The following is a 6,606-nucleotide window of genomic DNA, read 5'->3' as shown; positions in this document are numbered from 1 at the left end:
CTAGTTACTAATAAATATTAGTCACCACGTTCATAAACTTATAGTTCATTTATTTGCAAGCAATTTTGACTAAATGAAAGGCTTAAATGTCACGTTATTCCTGCGCCCAAGAACACTTAAGTCTGTATTATCTGTCCTAAAGATAGAAATCAGAGAGAATCCATAGATTAAAACAAGGGGCACTGACTTTGTTTACAACCAACAGTTGTGTATTCCATTAAAATATCAATTAAATGTCAGAAGTGACAAATGAAAATGTGAAATGCAGGAATTGCATTGCTCTTTTTAACTGAATCCCCCCACATTAAGAGCTGCAAATCATGAACTAATACAGCGGAGAAACATACTCTGGAAGTATGTAGTGGACTTGCAAATGTCTTTGGCTTTGAGTATGTCCTTGGCTGCTAAACCCCACCTGGGTCTCTGGGTTTCCCTATCGGCTGCTCATAAACCTGCTTCCTTGCATCCTGGCTGCACTCAGCTGATGAGCGAGCTCAGAATTCCAGAGAGAATGTACAGACATTGCATTGTGCTAAATTTACTGTTTAAGAGAAAAGTGTTGCTGCCATGATATATTTTAACACAGCTACACCAACATACCTCCTTATGTCTTTTTGATGCATAATCCTAGATTATGTTTAAAGAGCTCTTTCACCTCGTGCCCGACCTTGTGTTTCTGCTTTTGGATCGACACCTTATCTATCAAACCGAGAACAATGACAATGTTTGTAACAAACTGAGCTGTTAACCTTGCAGTCTCTCTTTCACATCTGTCTCTCTGTGTCCTTGGTTTGTTTCTCCTGGCTCACAGTATAATAAATGCCTTACTATGACACAAGGGGACTTTCCTGTTTGTAAAGCCAACAAAGACGAATCCACCATCAGAAAAATCCAGTTTGAGATTGGGTTTTAACAAGACTCTTGAGTCAAAAGGTTAATTATAGCACTTCTCTCACTCTTCTTGTTCTTGTTCTTGTGTCTCAGCAATAATTGGCTTAGGAACTCACCACTGTTATTTTTTTTACAGAACCAAGATGCTAATGGGGGAAGAAGAGAAAGATACGTTATCGGTTGTAGTTTTCCTTTCTGTGTACAGAGATGGATAAAACCAGAAGCTCTGTGTTAGGGCTCAGGAGTCTTCTTGTTTTTCTCTTTTGCATCTTTAAGAAGAATGGAGTTAAGGTCTGGCCTTGGAGTCCTCTGGGCACGGGAGAAGCAAGGTTAACACACAAGGAATAACTCGAGTAAAAAATACTGAGCGGCGAGAGCGTTTTCATCTCATATCCAACCTCAGTGTTGATGAAACTTTTCTATGTAAGTCAGTACATATTCGAGTCAGCCTGTGGCACGTGGAAGGGTAGGCAACTGCCCGGGGCCCCTCTCTTCCCTGAGGGTACCTATGTGCAATATAATTAAGTTAGTGTTTTGAACACCAGTGTCAAAGTCGGCAAGTCAGCTGATAGTGACCACCTCACTCTTAATCTCAGTGTTAATATCATCTCCCATCCACTCTCCTCCAAAGAGTCAGACAGTCTGCACCAGCCTGTGGTTTCATGTTTACTGTCAGTGAGAAGGCTCCCACAGTGCCCTGCGAACAGAAAACTGCCTGAGCGTGACAGACACTTCCTGTCAGCTGACCCTGCCCATGGAACGCTTCTCCTGCTTCTTGGTCATGTGTAATTCTGCTGGAAACTCCCCTGCAGCCCAGCTGACCCTCCCAGCGCCCACAGACATGCGAATACACTGCTAACTCTCCATTCACTATTCGATTTAATTAAAAGTATAGATACTCTGTTTACAAAAATATACTTTGGAGTATCAGTCTTAAATCATGATAAACAAGACCGTATTATTTGTTAAAGCATGTGAAATCTTGTATTTAAACAACATGATATTTTCTGTCAGCACTCAGAGCCATGACAACAGTCAGTGTAAAAAAAGGCCTCAGTCTGGAGGTTACATGGTCATGGTCGCACATCCCTCACTCACTGGCTTCCTGTTGGAGTGGGAATATGTGACAAAAACCGACGGTCAGCAGCTGCACTGGGAGAGACTGAGCCACAACACCAGCAGCATGATCTTCACTGGTAAGCTTATCATCTAGCTGCTATTAAAGACTTTCAAGGACTTTACCGAGGTAGGATGGCATCACTTGATTCCAGCTCCGTAAAGAGATTTTTGTGTTGTTCCACAGGCAGTTCATACGAGCACCAATGCTAGAACAGAAATTAAGAATATCAGTCAATCAATAATTTACACTTTACACTGACTCTATTTTGTCGTTTTCCTGACATGATGTTTCTGGGGTCAGAGGCTAACTATCAGGGAAGTAAGGCTCTGTCTGCAAAATTAGCCGCCTTTTTCCTTTTGAAGTCATGCTGTCACTAAATCACACAAGTGATCTCTTTTCCTATGAAATTCCTCACTATGACAGATGCCGTTTGAATCATGCACAAGGAGAGTTTTGTGTTCAAATAGTTGTTCTGATTGTAATTGCAGATTTGTTGTCTGAAGTGCAATATGTTGTGAGTGTGTTGTTTGGCAGTGAGCACAGAGAAGCAGTTTCCACACAGACTTACACCAGACAAGGAGGTAATGTACCTGTAGACATAGGACGAGTGTAATAACTTTGACCAAACCTCATTGTGCTGTATATAATGTATTTGCTTTTAACATTTTATCAGACAGTTGTCTATTGGTGTGTGTTATTTAAAGCAGGAGGCATGCATACCAAGCCAAGTGATATTTTAATGTAAAGGTTTTTTTTATGCAGGGACACAGAAAATACAGCGATTATCTATCGACAAATTAAATGCATTGCACATCTTACCACGCTCACTCTTTAGTCAAATTGAGGGTTTTTAAAAGCAAGAAAAGAATAAAACACAACATTCATTGAGTGGTTTATTTGTTGCAGCATAGTTACTGTTCTCCTCATTCAGCTCCTGTCAACACCTACACCTCATCCCACCCTTTCTTCTGCTTTCTCTCCTTTACTCCCCTCTGCTTGGTCCTCTAGTGCCCTCTAGTGGCCCCTGGCTGCAGGTGAAGGAGCAGAGCAGCAGTGCATTTCTCATGGGAGTGGGCGCCTTTGCCTGTGGAGGAGCAGCACGGCTTCATCACCCAATACAGCCTCTACTGTCAGATGGAGAACAACGCAACAAGTCGGTAAACGCACACAGAGACACACACCCACAACCACACTTAGATACAGTAAGAAAATGTTTGAAATGCACTTTGTTGTGTTGCAGATGCAACGCAAACGCTGTCAGGTGAGAAGCTGCACTACCGCCTGACTGGTCTGTCTGGAGTCGATCAGATCTATATGACAGCTCACACGGAGGCAGGAGAAGGAGGCGCCGCTCCACCTCTTTGGGTCACTGTATGTAAGAGCCAAGAGTTTTGCATTATTGTTATTTTGGTTAAAATGTTTTTAAATTACAAGATGAATGTGGTCTTTGTGATTGTGTGTTTGATAATGAAAGTGTGTTTTGCCCGAGAGCAAATATTCAGAGAGGACCGTCCTGGTTTGTCCTTCCATCCTTCCTCCCGTGATCATTGTGGTTTTGCTTGTGATGACTAGATTACTGCATGTAGGCAAAGGTGAGATGATCTGCCAGTTTATAATGCTATATGTGAAGTAGTGCTGGATAGATAGATAGATAGATAGATAGATAGATAGATAGATAAATTAAAAAATGAATTAATGTGTCCATATCATTTTAAGCATTATAACCATCACTCTCTTTTAACCACAATATTTTTTTTTGTTATATGTTTTTATTTTTACTATATAGACTGATAATTTACTTTTTATATAAATTTTTTCAGAGCCAAAATTTCTAATAAACTCTATAAATACAAAATGATGTGAAAACACTTTGGGAAGACCTATCGTTTTTATCACCAACCATACAATAAATGTACTGGAATTATTGTACTCTAAATATAGTGTGATATGTGCGATATGTAATGTAGTGAAATACAGACTGAGACTTTTTTAGTAGCTCTTATACATCAATTTCATCATGTCCACACTCAAATTTGTGACATTTGGAGTGATCGCTGAACAGCTGTAATGTAGCATTTAGCTGTTAAGTTGCTTAAGAGTAATATTAAATGACTCATAGAACTCATTCTGGTAGTTCCTTAATACCTCTAGATGTTCCCGGGGAAGCTAATGTGCCCAGCTGGTCCAAGGAGTCAAACAGAGGGTCAGTTAGATCATGTGAATCACATTACATAGCATTCAGGGGCTATGTGGATTCTCAGCAGCATAGCATACAGTTTCATTTTCAGTTGAGTGGCAGAACATGAAGATAAAGGCTTGAACTTAGGTACGTTTAGGTATGTCCGAGTAGTAGCTTTACAGCTATATTAGCACATGTTTTCAATATAAGAGGTGCATGTGGAATGTGGAAGAGCAGGAAAAGACGTAGTGACGTAACTGCAACTGCCCCTCTATCTCATCTGACCTCCTGTTCCCCAGGCCAGGTTGCACCGGCTGATTAGGAGCTACGCTGTAATTGTGCAAGTTATGTATTTATGGAGAATAAATGCAAAGTGGCAACATAAGATGCTTGTGGGAGAGCAGCTAAATAATATTAATGTTTTCACTATTCTGCAGTCAGTTAGCAGCAGAAGATAGACAGTATATATTTCTTACAAGCCAGAATAACTAAACTACAATAGATTTGTTTGAATAAAAGTGATCTTTACATGCAGCAAATAGCTGCATTGCTTCCCCTGCTTAATCAGCTCTGCATGTAAATAATACATTGATCATGAGGCCAAATGAGCAGGGTTGTCTCTGCTGAGCATGTGTTAGTGTGAGTCTGAAAATGTAATTGAAATTCTGTGTATTGTGAGTAAAAATGTTCCTAATTTATATTTCAGTCGACTATAAAACAACAAGGATTGATCATGAGGCCAAATGAGCAGGGTTGTCTCTGCTGAGCATGTGTTAGTGTGAGTCTGAAAATGTAATTGAAATTCTGTGTATTGTGAGTAAAAATGTTCCTAATTTATATTTCAGTCGACTATAAAACAACAAGGGGCTAGCAGTGTAACTGGTAGCTATCAGTGGCCCAGCAAGGAACATTAAATGTAGCTCCGACAAATGTACAGTAAAGGAGCTTGCATAAAATATATCTAATTAGCAACAGCGAAGGTTATCTCAGGTTAAAAACTGTCTTCTCTGCACACAGCTAGCAAAGACCATTTGTTCTGAAGGTTACCAATGTAGAAGCTTTTTTTTGTATCACAATGCAATTAATGACCTTCTGAACGAGAGTTAAAATGTCAGGACTACCCTTCACAGTGCCTGTTGCATGCTGCCAGGATAAAACAGAATATCTGGCCTCCAGTTCCTGACCCTGCCCTCAGCAGCCTGATTGCCTGGATCTCCAACTCTGAACACAATGAAAAAGTTCTGCTCTGATGAAGTGAGACACATGTCTGTATGATGAAGACTGTCACAGCACAATATCTTTGTGAATAAAATGTATGAAGAAATAATAGTAAATATGCTCTGTGGACCAGAGACCATTCTTCTCCCGTCTCTGAGCATATTTGTCTAGAAACAACCAGAAGGGGGCAGAGAAATTTCAGTTTTAAATGTTTTCCATGTACTGTTATACTCCATGCTGTTCTTTTTTGTACCCAGATATTCATTTATATGTTACTGGTGTTGCAAATGTGCATGAAGTCAAATAAAGCTGGAATACAGCATGTGCATGTAAGATTACCTGTTTATTCAAGGGTGCTGAACCAATAGACTTGGGGATAAACATGGTGTTTATCAAGCAAACAGAGTTAATTGTTAATACACACTCATGCCTCTAAAGTGCTGTATGCAGCCAGCAAGTGGTGGCCTGGTATTAGCCGCTGGTGAGGCTACATCCTGACTGCCTGGAGCAAAATAGCACTCTGGCTTGGAGTCATGCTGGTGTTAAGTCATGTTAATTTAGCCACAGCCCCAGCAGGGCGTATAAAAGTCTCTGCTTTTGATGAGCTGGAAGTTTTGTCCTCCACATTTTCTTGGACACCCACCAAGTGTGCTCAGTGTGGGTCCACCACCTCCCAGTGACATGAAGGTGATGACTAATATGTTAGGAACTTATTTAGAATCTGTTTGCGTTCTAGTCCGCTCCCACATTAATCACTCTCATGAGAGGGAGAAGAGTAGGAAAAGGTGAAGTAGCCTATTCAACAGAACTGAGCAGCTCAAGTGTTTGCCCTGTGGGGCTATAATGAGAAGTGCATGATGGGATAAGATCATGTAGGGCTCTCAGCTCTGATGACTTGTGAAATAGGGGCAGAGCTGAGTCACAGCCTTAACAGTGCATTTAAATCCCCACCATTGATTAAGTCCAGATTACTTCAGATAATGCGGTCAAGTGTAAGTCATTAATTTCATATTATGACTTTTCTTTCTTTATTCCTTCCTGTTTTTTGACCTGACAGTGCAAGTTTGTACCTCGTTTACCGCCCTCACGCATCTCTTCTTGGTCTGATCTTCACAGAGTTTGAGTTATTTCTACACAACAGACATTAAAAAAAAAAAAAAAAAAGTTGGTTTGCAAGGCAGAAAGAAGAAAAAAAAAT

At 40.4% G+C, this 6,606-nt stretch overlaps 1 long non-coding RNA gene across 2 annotated transcripts; it reads left to right on the top strand.

The window, feature by feature from the left end:
* The first annotated feature begins 1,726 nt into the window (after positions 1 to 1,726).
* Positions 1,727 to 5,734, top strand: LOC147819177 (uncharacterized). 2 transcript variants are annotated; one of them, XR_015437191.1, is made up of 4 exons: positions 1,727 to 2,087; positions 3,020 to 3,164; positions 3,252 to 3,382; positions 5,321 to 5,734. It is a non-coding gene; the product is annotated as an uncharacterized LOC147819177 (long non-coding RNA). The 2 variants fall into 2 exon arrangements; XR_015437190.1 differs by lacking the exon at positions 1,727 to 2,087 and adding an exon at positions 2,094 to 2,592.
* The last annotated feature ends 872 nt before the right edge of the window (positions 5,735 to 6,606 follow it).

This window comes from Seriola lalandi, unplaced genomic scaffold (assembly GCF_002814215.2).
Source record: "Seriola lalandi dorsalis isolate HSWRI2012SDOR001 ecotype SW California unplaced genomic scaffold, Sedor1 jcf7180002054267, whole genome shotgun sequence".
Lineage (NCBI taxonomy): Eukaryota > Metazoa > Chordata > Actinopteri > Carangiformes > Carangidae > Seriola > Seriola lalandi.
This window is presented reverse-complemented; position numbering and strand designations above follow the sequence as displayed.